This window comes from Anabrus simplex, chromosome 2 (genome assembly GCF_040414725.1).
Source record: "Anabrus simplex isolate iqAnaSimp1 chromosome 2, ASM4041472v1, whole genome shotgun sequence".
In the NCBI taxonomy this organism is placed as follows: Eukaryota; Metazoa; Arthropoda; class Insecta; order Orthoptera; family Tettigoniidae; genus Anabrus; species Anabrus simplex.
In genome coordinates, this window is record NC_090266.1 from 321841653 (window position 1) to 321856405 (window position 14753).

At 38.5% G+C, this 14753-nt stretch overlaps 1 protein-coding gene across 4 annotated transcripts in view; it reads right to left on the minus strand.

The window, feature by feature from the left end:
- LOC136862802 (ankyrin repeat domain-containing protein 13C) overlaps positions 1-14753 on the minus strand; it is a 448136-nt gene that overhangs the window by 140900 nt on the left and 292483 nt on the right. The window lies entirely within an intron of this gene.

Consider the following 14753-nt stretch of genomic DNA (forward strand, 5'->3'; position numbering starts at 1 on the left):
TGGATTTCTGACAATCTTAGCTCTTGTGGGGGAAGGTGACACATACAGCTTTGACAAGGGCACCATTCAAAAAACTTAACCTGGCAAGTGGCAAGTGGACAGTATTGTAATGGTAACAGGATCCACCATCCCAATATGGAAGTTTGGGCAGAGCAATCTAGCCAGCACCAGTAAAAGTAATGTCACCTATAGGGCCCGCCCGCTCACTCACTCCAACCGTGCCACTCATGGATGAACTTGAAGCAGAAAGTCAGCCCCTCTTCATCCACTATGTGACTGTGCGAGGCCCAAGTAGCAACCACCAGAAAGATGAACCCAGGCCTTTCCATTTCCAAAGAGATCCAGGGTCTACTACTCTATGAAGCACCTGGAAAGACCGGTCTCTCTATAAAAGGCACGCGAACGAGAACAAGGTCGTTCAGTTTGAGTCCAGTTCGTCAGCGATTGAAACCGTTCACTGAGTTAAATAGTTGTGGATGAGCGCTGAGAAGCACTGGGAGTACTGCTGTGGAATACTGAATCAGTGTGTCAACGGAGAGCTGTCTGTGAACTGACAGTAAAGGCAGAACAATGCAGGAAAGCGACGAGTGAACAGTGATTCAAAGATTGCTCTGTGTGTGTGTACGTGTTCGTGCGCACGGCACATACAAGATTGTCATTGCGTACATGAACTGCAAGTGTGTGGCCACTAATAGTGTACTGTGAGCTATATCCTGAATTGCCCTGGGGTCCAAGTTACACTAGGGACTGCAGTGTAAATGTTTCTGCAAGTGTCACAGTGAATACCTGCGTGACTGAACAGTGAAAACAGAGAGAGCGCTAACTAGAGTGATAGTGTGATTGCAGTTATGCTAACAATTAGTTTTAGTTAATAAATCTTAAGAGTAGAAGCTACCAGCCGTATATTTATCTACTACCCACCCATTACGCTACAGAATTTATGTCAGGTTACTGAGAAAGAGCTCCACCATAACACTTTCACTCTATATATGAATATACCATTAAAGGATTTCCTAGAATAGTAGGATGGATAGGTATTTCTGTCAAACTGAGATTCGCATTCTGTCTTTTGTTTCTCTTCACACATGTAACATAGGAATAAAATTTCAAGCTGATTATTTTCCAGGAATTTTGCAGCAGTTTTGCACTTATTGCAAAATAAGTAAATTTTGCTTCAAACAGACCTTAATACTTTTATTGGCTGAAATTTAAAATATAAAAAAAAAACACTATTTCTTAAACCAGAATCATGTCATATTCAGATATCTCAAAGATGTTTCAATTTTTCTTTTTGTAGTGCTTATCATTAATAGAAATGAACACAAAAGTTTTAATTTTTTTAACTGTAAATTTTCTTTACCATTGCACTGATTTTTCAAAACTTATTTCTAATGTACCCTAAAATATAACAATACATTCCTGTATATTTTATTGGATATATCCAGGCAGTTTCAAATAACACTCTTTCATTTGAACAGCCAGGACCTTTACAGTGTCTTCTCAATAAGTTGAGGTATTAAAGTGGGTCCATCTTAAAACTTTTCTCTTCCGAAAATTAATGCCTAAATTAATTCCTACCTATACAACAGCTTGTTTACTTGTCAGTGGATAGTAGTTTGGCTCATCATTACCACCACCACCACCACGACCACCACCACCGGGTCCAGTTTTGTCCTTGTCACCACATACTGACATTTCCTGCTGAAGATCCACCATGAGTTCACTGATGTCTGTCAACATGTGTACACTGCATTGTCAACAGTGGCATCATCTTCAGATCCACCTAATGCTTCCAGCCAATCTTTAAACTCATCTTCGTTAACCTCAAGTTCCTCAAAACTATCATCATCACCATCCATTTTACTCGTCCAGCTTCCACAGGATTGGGATGTTTATGGCACCTTTCCATTCTTCTCTATCAATCTACCATTGTTCCTTCTTAACTGTGTTCCAATTCAGCTTTCTTCCAATTATATTATTCTTGATTATTTTCAGCCACTTTAGTCTGGGTCTCCCTCTTGCCCTCTCTCCTTCTATCTGGGTCTCCATTATCCACTTGGGCATCCTTCCCTCTTCCATCCTCTCAGTTCAAACCATCTAAATTTATCCCTTCCCTATTTGTCATAAAGCTTCTCCAATCCTATTCCCATGCTAACATCCTCATTCCTTAATCTGTCCTTTCTTGTTTTTCCTATCATACTTCCTATAAATTTCATTTCACCGGCCTGGATTTAAGATTTTATTCTCCTGTCTTTATGTCAGTGCCCGGGTCTCTGCTGCTTATGTCAGTATTGGGCACTAATACATCTTACACATCACCTCTTTGCACTTCATTGGTACTTCCTTCATCAACACTGGGTTTCTCACACTCTGGTAGAATGCATTTCCCTGCTGAATCATTTTAGAGATCTCCATGACAGAACTCCATCCTGCATGACTTTGCTTCCCAAATACTTGAAGTCAGTACAATTATGAGGATTTGTCCCTTTATAATTCACTTCCCTTCCCTTTCACCTCTAGTCAATGCCATAGTTGTTAATAATCTCACTCAACATTTCCTATATTCTTGCATCATTTTTTCTATTTCTGGATACTTACTTTAGTTTTATCCCCACTCCACACATGCCATCCTTCCTTTTTATTTTTCTATGCTTCCTTTACCCTCTCATACCACCATGAAGTCTTTCACACTTTCAGCTATTCTGTCCAAAGCACACCCAGCACAGCTTACAAATGCCTTCTTGAACATGTCCCCCATTGTTGGATGCGCTAGCGAGTTGTTGGCTGTTCCAAAAGCTCTGTATTATCTTAGTGATAAAGTAGTTAATACTAATAGAAATTTAGTTAATTTTATGCATGTGTGATACATTTAGTTCCAAAAATATTGGTGCTCAGTGTTTGTTTGTTAATAATGTTATTTGCTTTACGTCCCACTAACTACTATTTTAAGGTCTTTGGAGACGCCGAGGTGCCGGAATTTAGTCCCACGGGAGTTCTTTTACGTGCCAGTAAATCTACCGACACGAGGCTGACGTATTTGAGCACCTTCAAATACCACCGGACTGAGCCATGATCGAACCTGCCAAGTTGGGGTCAAAAGGTCAGCGCCTCAACCGTCTGAGCCACTCAGCCCGGCAGTATTCGTTTGTAGTAATAGAGGTTAGTGGTATTTGTTTACATATTTACAATGAGTAGTTCCGTAGGCGTTACCTGGATTACAGGTAGTAGGTTAGGACTTTGTGAAAGAAGAAATCTTTTTTAAAATATTATTATTTAAATATCAGTAGGTCTGTTTATAGAATACTTACAAATATGGGTTATTAAAAAAAGAGTAGTAATTTCTGCAGCGGTTATATTACAGTAGTGCAGGCAATAGACATGGTATTTCAAAGAGCAGTTCAACTGTTCCACCTATCACAAAGGTAATAATTTCTTTAAATAAAGTGATACTGTTGTAAATTTTGCTTAAAGAAAAGATTTCAACAGAATATACAGTATTTCACTGATAAAATAGTTAACTGTCATTGTATTGTTAACAAACAAGAGGAGTGTGTATGCAAGCATCTTCAAAAGGCAGAAGTATTCAGTTAGCATTATGTAAAGATTGTTGGTTACAAGGATAATGTCCAGATAGAGGAGGTGACTAATACTAAAGAAGCATTAAAATTTACCTATGATAACAATGACACTTACAATGGGACACAGAAGTTGAAAACTAGAAAAGTGGCTTGAATTGATAAGATTTCTGTGGATATAACAAAGATAATGGGTTGCGATATAGTACCATATCTGAAGCACTTCTTTGATTATTGCTTGCATGAAGGAGCTATACCAAATGAATGGAGAGTTTCTGTAGTAGCCCCTGCGTATAAAGACAGCCTGATAAACATAAAGCTGAAAATTACAGGCCAGTCAGTTTGGCATGCATTGCATGTACGCTTTGGGAAAGCATTCTTTCTGATTATATTAGACATGTTTGCAGAATTAATGACTGGTTCGACAGAAGGCAGTTCGGGTTTAGGAAAGGTTATTCCACTAAATCTTAACTTGTAGGATTCAAACAAGATATCTTGGATTCAGGAGGTCAAATGGACTGTACCATAATTGACCTGTCTAAGGCATTTGATAGGGTGGATCATGGGAGACTACAGGCAAAAATCAGTGCAATTCGACTAAACAAAAGAGTGACTGAATTGGTTGCTATATTTCTAGAAAATAGTTCTCAGAGAATTAGAGTAGGTAAATCTTTATCTGACCCTTTAATAATTAAGAGGGGAATTCCTCAAGGCAGTATTATTGGACCTTTATGTTTTCTTATATATATATATATATATAAATAAATATGAGTAAAGAAGTGGAATCAGAGATAAGGCTTTTTGCGGATGATGTTATTCTGTATAGAGTAATAAATAAGTTACAAGATTGTGAGCAACTGCAAAGTGACCTCAATAATACTGTGAGACCGAGCTTGATAGCTGCAGTTGCTTAAGTGCGGCCAGTATCAAGTAATCGGGAGATAGTGGGTTCGAGCCCCACTGTCGGTAGCCCTGAAGATGGTTTTCCGTGGTTTCCCATTTTCACACCAGAAAATAGTTCTCAGAGTATTAGAGTAGGCAAATCTTTATCTGACCCTTTAATAATTAAGAGGGGAATTCCTCAAGGCAGTATTATTGGACCTGGGACCTTGGGGTAATCACATTAAGGCCACGGCTGCTTCCTTCCACTTCCTAGGTATTTCCTATGCCATCATCGCCATAAGACATATCTGTGTTGGTGCGAAGTAAAGCAAATAGCAAAACACTGTGAGATGGACAGCAGGCAATGGTATCATGATAAACGGGGTTAAAAGTCAGGTTTCGAGTTTCACAAATAGGAGAAGTCCCCTTGGTTTTAATTACAGCATTGATGGGGTTAAACATCCTTATGGGGATCACTTTTGCAAGTTGCTTTACGTCGTACCGACACAGATAGGAAAGAGCTAGGAGTGGGAAGGAAGCGTTCATGTGTGAAAATAGGTAACCACGGAAAACCATCTTCAGGGCTGCCGACAGTGGGGTTCGAACCCACTATCTCCCGAATGCTGGATACTGGCCGCACTTAAGCGACTGCAGCTATCAAGCTCAGGGCAGGGATCATTTTAAGTACCTAGGTGTTTATATAAGGAAAGATCTTCACTGGGGTAATCACATAAATGGGATTTTAAATAAAGGGTACATGATTATGAGGGTGTTTAAAGGTTGTAGTAAGGATGTAAAGGAGAGGGCACATAAGTCTCTGGTAAGACCCCAAATAGAGTATGGTTCCAGTATATGGGACCCTCACCAGGATTACTTGATTCAAGAAATGGAAAAATAAAATTTAAAAAGAAAAGCAGCTCGATTTGTTCTGGGTGATTTCCAAAAAAAAGAGAGTAGGGTTACAAAAATGTTGTGAAGTCTGGGCTGGGCTGGGAAGACTTGGGAGAAAGGAGGCGAGCTGCTCGACTAAGTGGTATGTTTACAAAAAAATCAGCTGCAGAAGTATTCAGTCAGCAGTATGTAAAGATTGTTGGTTACAAGGATAATGTCCAGATAGAGGAGAAGACTAAGGCCAAAGAAGTATTAAAATTTACATATGATAACAATGACATTTACAAGTAGCTTCTTTTACTCAAAATCTATGTGAATTTAAAAATTAAAATAAAATCAATGTGGATGGTTGAATGGGGTGGTGAAATGGGAGGGAAAACTGATTTACTTATTTATCCTATTTTAAAAAACTATATCTCTTCATTCAAATAGACATTGTAAAAAATATTTTTGTATCCAGCACTTTTTTCACTATGATATATGATGTTTGGCTTGTCTACTAATAAAAAGTTTTTGAAAAATAATTTTCCTCTGTCACTGTTCTATATTTAACAAGGATGCTCTCTTCATATGCTCCTTCCAAGGCGAATGTTGTTTGTTTTTATTTTTTACTAGCAAGATACCCGTGCTTCGCTACAGTATTATAATGAAATTTATAATTGAATGTATAACGTTTTATATATAATCTGCCGAAATTCACGATCTGAGTTGTTTTCAGCGAGAATCCGTCAAAATTCGTGATCTGACTCGTTTTCTGAGAGATTACAGCAATGTTCCTCCCATTTCTCAATCTTTCCAGAAATCGACTTCATACTTCCCAGGTTACGTCCATGTATTCCACCCAGTCAGCTGGGTCCCTAAATCATTGCCATCTTCTCCTATAAGCATTTTTAATATGGATCAAATCCTTGAGGAGATCTGCGTGATGTTGTCTTGGGTGCCTTGGCTGTACTGAACCCACGGCCGGACTGCAATCATAGTCATTACCCGGCCAGGACCCGTTTCCAGCGCGGTCCACACATTTTGACGGTCCAGAACATTATTATTATTATTATTATTATTATTATTATTATTATTATTATTATTATTATTATCATTATTGTGGTTGTTGTTGTTCTGGACCCCACAGCAAGATGCAAGACTGCTACTTGGCGGTAAATTACATCTGCTGCCATTGTCATTGCTGACAATGCGACCAGCATCATAGTCGCGCGTAGGCAAGTGCGCGAGATTTCTGGTGACACGAATGATATACTTCCGTGCATTATTGACCTTATTATAGAGGTGAACAATTACACTGTCAATATCATTCCTATCGTTTATTTCAAGTGTGTTAAGTTGATTCCCCCCCCCCCAAAAGAAGATAAAGATTTTACTGCAGCCAATGGCCATTAAAATATGTTTACATGACTAATTACATCAAACAGAATTTGGTTAGTCCCATCTCTCTTTTAGTACACGTCACAACATGATATAAGTCGCAAATCTTCTCGCACAGTACACATATACATTCCTTTCTCAGGGTGTGAAAAGTTTTGTTAGCACACACACGATGATGAAAACCGTGTGTTGCTAATCTAGTCACTATGTGCCGAGTTCATAGTTTGCCTTCATCCAATCCATACTGGTCATAGCCTATGTGGTGTAAAATGTTTCCCATATATTTCCCTTCTTGGTTTGCAGCTCTGTTTGTAACTGGTTGAATGCATCTGTCGACGGTAATATTAGTGTGTGACGTAGTTCTTCTGTATAGAAGAGTTCTCTTGTCAGCTCGTAACATAGTCTTGAAGGAGTGAATTTGGACAAACATAATACCTTGTACATGTAGATTGCTTTTACACTTTCAATGTCTCGAATATTTCCTTTAGCGAGATGTGCCCATATCAATACTAGTCCGTATGGCAGAGGAGAATAATTTCAGAATTAATCGACAAAAGACGGTAGAGATGATCTTCCGCAAGGGAGGCAGAGCAGCATTAAAAGAGAAAATTCACTATGAAAATAAAGGAGAAACTATGTCAATAGTAAACAACGGACCGGGAAAGGGTAGCACTGACGCGGATTCAGAATTATTTGATAGGATATTCGGCTATGTGGGAAACGACATGGAAAGAAATGTGATTGTAGCAGGAGATCTGAATTTGCCAGATGTCAATTGGGAAGGAAATGCGAACGACAGGAAGCATGCCCAACGAATGGCAAATAAGTTCATATGGGAAGGACAGCTGATTCAGAAAGTGATGGAACCAACCAGAGGGAAAAATATCCTGGATGTGGTGCTGATGAAACCAGATGAGCTCTAAAGGGAAACTGAAGTAATAGATGGTATTAGTGAACATGAAGCTGTTTTTGTCGTAGTTAAAAATAAATGTGATAAAAAGGAAGGTCTTAAAAGTAGGACTATTAGGCAGTACCATATGGCTGATAAAGCAGGCACGAGGCAGTTTCTAGAAAGTAACTATGATCGGTGGAAAGCGGTAAATAAAAATGTAAACAGACTCTGGGATGGGTTTAAAGAAATTGTTGAGGAATGCAAAAATAGGTTTGTACCTTTAAGGGTGGTAAGGAAAGGCAAGGACCCACCTTATTATAATAGAGAAATAAACAGACTAAGAAGAAGGTGCAGACTGGAAAGAAATAGAGTTAGAAATGGCTGTGGAAGTAAGGACAAGTTGAAGGAACTTACTAGAAAATTGAATCTAGCAAAGAAGGCAGCTAAGAATAACATGATGGCAAGCATAATTGGCAGTCGTACATATTTTAGTGAAAAATGGAAGGGTATGTATAGGTATTTTAAGGCAGAAACAGGTTCTAAGAAGGACATTCCGGGAATAATTAATGAACAAGGAGAGTGTGTATGTGAGGATCTTCCAAAGGCAGAAGTATTCAGTCAGCAGTATGTAAAGATTGTTGGTTACAAGGATAATGTCCAGATAGAGGAGGAGACTAAGGCCAAAGAAGTATTAAAATTTACATATGATAATGACATTTACAATAAGATACAAAAGTTGAAAACTAGTAAAGCGGCTGGAATGGATCAGATTTCTGGGGATATAGTAAAGACAATGGGTTGGGATACAGTAGCATATCTGAAGTACTTATTTGATTACTGTTTGGTCAGAGGAGCTATACCAGATGAATGGAGAGCTGCTATAGTAAGCCCTGTGTATAAAGGAAAGGGTGATAGACATAAAGCTGAAAATTACAGGCCAGTAAGTTTGACGTGCATTGTATGTAAGCTTTGGGAAGGCTTTCTTTCTGATTATATTAGACAAGTTTGTGAAATTAATAACTGGTTCGAGAGAAGGCAGTTCGGTTTTAGGAAATGTTATTCCACTGAGCTCAACTTGTAGGATGCCAGAAAGATATAACAGATATCTTGGATTCTGGAGGTCATATGGACTGTATTGCGATTGACCTGTCTAAAGCATTTGATAGGGTGGATCACGGGAGACTACTGGCAAAAATGAGTGCAATTGGACTAGACAAAAGAGCGACTGAATGGGTTGCTATATTTCTAGAAAATAGATCTCAGAGAATTAGAGTAGGTGAAGCTTTATCTGACCCTGTAATAATTAAGAGGGGAATTCCTCAAGGCAGTATTATCGGACATTTATGTTGTTTTTTTTTTGTTTTTTGCTAGGGGCTTTACGTCGCACCGACACAGATAGGTCTTATGGCAACGATGGGATAGGAAAGGCCTAGGACTTGGAAGGAAGCGGCCGTGGCCTTAATTAAGATACAGCCCCAGCATTTGCCTGGTGTGAAAATGGGAAACCACGGAAAACCATCTTCAGGGCTGCCGATAGTGGGATTCGAACCTACTATCTCCCGGATGCAAGCTCACAGCCGCACGCCTCTAAGCGCACGGCCAACTCGCCTGGTCATTTATGTTTTCTTATATATATAAATGATATGAGTAAAGGAGTGGAATCTGAGGTAAGGCTTTTTGCAGATGATGATATTCTCTAAAGAGTAATAAATAAGTTACAAGACTGTGAGCAACTGCAGCGTGACCTCGAAAATGTTGTGAGATGGACAGCAGGCAATGGTATACTGTATTGATAAACGGGGTTAAAAGTCAGGTTGTGAGTTTCACAAATAGGAAAAGTGCTCTCAGTTTTAATTACTGCGTTGATGGGGTGAATGTTCCTTTTGGGGATCATTGTAAGTCTCTAGGTGTTAATATAAGGAAGGATGTTCATTGGGGTAATCACATAAATATGATTGTTAATAAAGGGTACAGATCTCTGCACATGGTTATGAGGGTGTTTAGGGGTTGTAGTAAGGATGTAAATGAGAGGGCATATAAGTCTCTGGTAAGACCCCAACTAGAGTATGGTTCCAGTGTATGGGACCCCCACCAGGATTACCTGATTCAAGAACTGGAAAAAATCCAAAGAAAAGCAGCTCAATTTGTTCTGGGTGATTTCTGACAAAAGAGTAGCGTTACAAAAATGTTGCAAAGTTTGGGTTGGGAGGTATTGAGAGAAAGAAGAAGTGGTATGTCCCGAGCTGTCAGCGAAGAGATGGCTTGGAATGACATTAGTAGACGAATGAGTTTGAGTGGCGTTTATAAAAGTAGGAAAGATCACAATATGAAGATAAAGTTGGAATTCAAGAGGACAAACTGGGGCAAATATTCATTTATAGGAAGGGGAGTTAGGGATTGGAATAACTTACCAAGGGAGACGTTCAATAAATTTCCAATTTCTTTGAAATCACTTAGGAAAAGGCTAGAAAAACAACAGATAGGGAATCTGCCACCTGGGCGACTGCCCTAAATGCAGATCAGTATTGATTGATAAAAAATTGATTGATTTTTAAATATTTGGGCATTACATTACAGACATCAGGAACTACTTATACGAGACACATCAAGGATAGAGTGGCTGCAGCCGTAATAGCTATGAATAACATCTTGAACTCCTCCCCAAAAAAGAAGGCGTGTTTCTTTATGTTTATAGGAGATTCCAAGTACCAATGTTCACGTCTGTTACCTTCAGTTCTGAGATATAAGTATCCCCTTAAAAAGAATTCACTTTTTTCACTTCGTTTCACGCTCCCTCCCCCCAACCCTAAGTGAATTTTCCGGCAAAAAATACTTGTTTCTTTAATAGTGAAGGATCTTCTAAATACCAATTATCATGGCTCTAACATCTTCAGTTTTTTAGATTTGTGTCCTCATAAAAGGAATTCAACTCCTTTTCACCCCCGCCCCAAAGATGATTTCCCCCACAAAACGCTTTTCTCTTTGTTTTTAAAGGAGATTCAAATACCAATTTTCACATCTGTAACAACTTTAGTTTTTATTAGAAGAAGGTATCCTAATACAATTCAATTAATTTTTCAATTCTTTCACCCTCCGCCCCTTCATTGGATTTACCGAGAATACGTGTTTCTTTAATTTTAAAGCAGATTCCATATACCAATTTTCATGTCTGATATAACAGTATCCTCATACAAATAATTCAACTAATTTTTCAATTCCCCCCCCCCCCCTGGTGGGTTTCGGAAGACAAAAATTACGTATTATTTAATTTTTAAAGGAGATTCCAAATACCACATTTCACATCTGTAACATCTTCAGCTTTTGAGATATCAGTAACCTAATTAAAAGAATTCAACCCCATTTTCAGTCACTTTTACCCCACCACCCAAGCGGTTTTTCAGAAAACAAAAAATGCATGTTTCTTTATTTCTAATAGAGATAAAAAATACTATTTTTCACTTCGGTAACATGTTAGTTTTTGAGATATACTGTAGAAATGCTCATTTAAAATTTCACCCCCTTTTTAGTTCCACTTAAGTGGAGTTTCCAAAAACAAATCACCTATGTTTCTTTACTTTTACAAGAGATTCCAAATACCAATTTTTACATCTGTAACATTTTACATCCTCATTTAAGGCATTCAACCCCTTTTTAACCCTTTTAACCCCTCCTATTAGGATTTTCCAAAAACAAAACAATATGTGTTTAAAGGTGATCCAAATACCAGTTTTTACATCTGTAAACTTTAAAAGTTTTGAGATATAGATACACATATTTTAAAAAATTCAGCCCCCTTTCACACACACCCCCCCCCCCCCCGCCTGTACTTGGATTTTCCAAAAACAAAAAATATATGTTTCTTTATTTTTAAAGGATATCCCAAATACCTATCTTCAGGTCTGTAATATCTTCAGTTTCTGAGATGTAAGTATTCTCATTAAAGGCATTCAGCCCCTTTTTTAACCTTTTTCCACCCTTCCTATTGGAATTATCCAAAAGCAAAAATACGGGTTTCTTTATTTTTAAACAAGATTCTAAATACCAATTTTTACACCTGCAAACTTTTAAAATTTTGAGATATAGATACACACATTTTAACAATTCACCCCCTTTTTCACCCTCCCATTAATCAAATTTTGCGAAAGCAAAAAAATAGGTGTTTATTTTTAAAGGAGATCCCAAATACCAATTTTCAGGTCTGCAATATCTTCAGTTTCTGAGATATAAGTATCCTCTTTAAAGGCATTCAACCCCCTTTTCACCCCTCCCATTGGGATTTTCAGAAAACAAAAAGTACGTGTTTCCTTATTTTTAAAGGAGATTCTAAATATCAATTTTTACATCTGTAAAATTTCACCCCCCTTTTCACCCTATTAGCGATGGAATATCAAAAATTCCTCCCATAGCGAGCACCTACATTGTACTATAAAAGTATCCTCAAAATTTCATTTCATTATGTCCAGTAGTTTTGGCTTGGCGATGATGAATCAGTCAGTCAGTCAGTCAGTCAGTCAGTCAGTCAGGACAAGGTATTTTATATATATAGATAAATGCGTTTCTTGAATTCAATTAATTCAGATTCCTTGAAGCTGTCATACTATTATTAAAAGAGCTTCCCCAAAATCTTGTTGTTGACAAAATCTACTGCAGCCTTGGAGGAGCGATGGCTGATGCAGCCTTCTGCCTTGTCAAATAATGTCAAACGTCGTCAAATAACACATTTCTTGACAATTCCTATCGCAATCTGGTGTCCTTTAAGCATCCAGAATCTCTCCTATAACAAACCTAGGAGAGTTGCTGGACTGGGATGATTGTTTTGTGATGCACTTCTGCATACCTCATAACAAGCGGATGTTCAGAAGGCAGAAAGGCTTGTAGTCTGAAGGGACCCTTGTCACGTTTGACTATGTGTTTCTCGAGTCTAATATTATGCCCTTTGGATCTTGGAACACTCGAAAATTCGTAAGTCTTTGATCGTCTGGAAATTCAAAGGACTCTACTTTAATGAACAAAACCCATTTTATCTTCAGCTACAGCTACCTCACTTCTCAATAATGGACCTCTTCTTTTAATCTCATTGCATCAACAGTTGTTGAGAAATCTGAAGATCAATTTCACCATCCACACAATTTGTTCATATTTGCTGAACCGGTAATAGAGCTATGTCGTACTGTGATTGACTGCAATAAGATTCAATAAGATTAATTTACCACTTCATAGTTTATAAAAGATTCAGGCCAGTTTTATTCTGCTTCATCAAGCCACTTAGGCCCTTTCCACCATTTGGATTCGACCAGTTGTGCGACAGTACCTCCTCTTGCGGATAGGTCTGCGGGGTTCAAGTCGCCTGGTGTGTGTATACAGCTTCATGAACCAGTAAGCTCCCTCCTTCACTCAATTCCTAACAAATACAGTCTTTGTTGCCAAGAATCCAAGCCAGTACAGTGCTTGAATCGGCTCAACAATAAACAAGGACTTGTTTCCAACCTAGGCTTTCCTGAACTGATTTCAGCAGACGAGATCCAGTAAGAATTCCCAATAATTCCACTTGAGAAATCGTCACCTCGAACCAATTATGTGCCTCTCCCTGGTAACCGCTCCTGATGAAGACAACACTTGCATTTCGTCCCCACTATGGCAAACTAACAAAAGTGACGAATAAGGGAACCTGTAGTTCTAAAGTTTTGGTCTAGATTTTATTATTTATATAATGTCTCCCCTCTGACAAAGTCTCACACCTGCAGCTCATTCTGTATGGCTAACACATAAAACCAGTCATTAAATATAAATATTGATTTGACATGAATAATCATAACTTCTTTTCGGCTCTCCTAATTTTTTGACAATTTGCAGATTCCTTAGTTTGCCAGAGGAGGGACGATGTGTGTTCAGACTTCCATCACAGAATATGTGCAGTGGGATATTTTCCTCGCTGCCGAGGTGACTCCTCATCTCGATTTCTCTTATGTGAGGCAAGTCCTTTAGCCACTTCTTAAACCACCGTCGAGTATGTTTGTCAAAAAGCTCATCCCATCCCAACTTCCTGGTCCGTAACTTCTTAGTCAGATTTTCAATTTCACAAGATTTATCCTGCCTATCCATATTGATCTTCAAAGTATCATCTTGGCAATTCCCCATACTGCCAAGGAGTGTAGACTCCTGTGGAGGTCTGTCTCCAGTTAACTCCCACCCATGAAGGCCGAACTCAGCCCTTGACATGATAATCTTTGAAAGGCAAACTAATTCTACTACTACTTCTGCTCAATCGAGGCTTGTCACTAGATTGTCAACATAAAAATTATTCTTCAATGATGCTACGATTTTAGCCTCCTTTGGATGAGTTAATTTCATACCTTTTTTCTCAGTGGTACCCATGTAACTGCTCAACGAAGAAACAGACTACTGGTAACACCAAATATCACTCAGGCATGATGAAGGAATCGTAGGTTTTTCTCATTACCATCATCATACCATAAAAACTTCAGGTAAACTCTCTCCTCTGGGTGTACTCTTATCTGCAAAAATCTCTTTTCTGTCTCAGCTGTGATACCTATCTTCCATCGCCAAAACCTGAAGAGCAGTTTTGGTATGATTTCAATGAGGTTCGGTCCTCCTTCAAGGCAGTCGTTCAATGATTGGAATCCACTCACTCCCACCAATGCGTCAAACATAGGGCGCACTTTTGTAGTTGCACTATTTTCCTTCAATACCAGACAATGAGGAAGGTAGTGTCGAGTAGATCCATTGCAATTTCCACAATGCCTTTTTTTCACCCAATCTCGTTAAATGGTGTCTCATACACATCACAGAGTCCATGCTTTGCCTTTAATTCTCAGGTCATTCGAATCAATCTGCCTTCTGCAATCCCTCAATGTTTGGAAGGATTGGCGTGTCTCTCCTCCATGGAAGACATACCTCATACTTGCCATCTACAAAATGAACTGTATTTCTGAAATATCTCAGTGCTGACATCCTCTTCTCCTCCTTTGTTGCATTTCCTACTGGACCGGTTATCCCAATCAGATCAGATCAGATCAGATCACATCAAAGAAAGGACGATAAGTTCCACCTTTTCAATACTATATATTGTGTGAAAGTTTTACATTTCTGTTAAAACATCACAATTTTTGTAT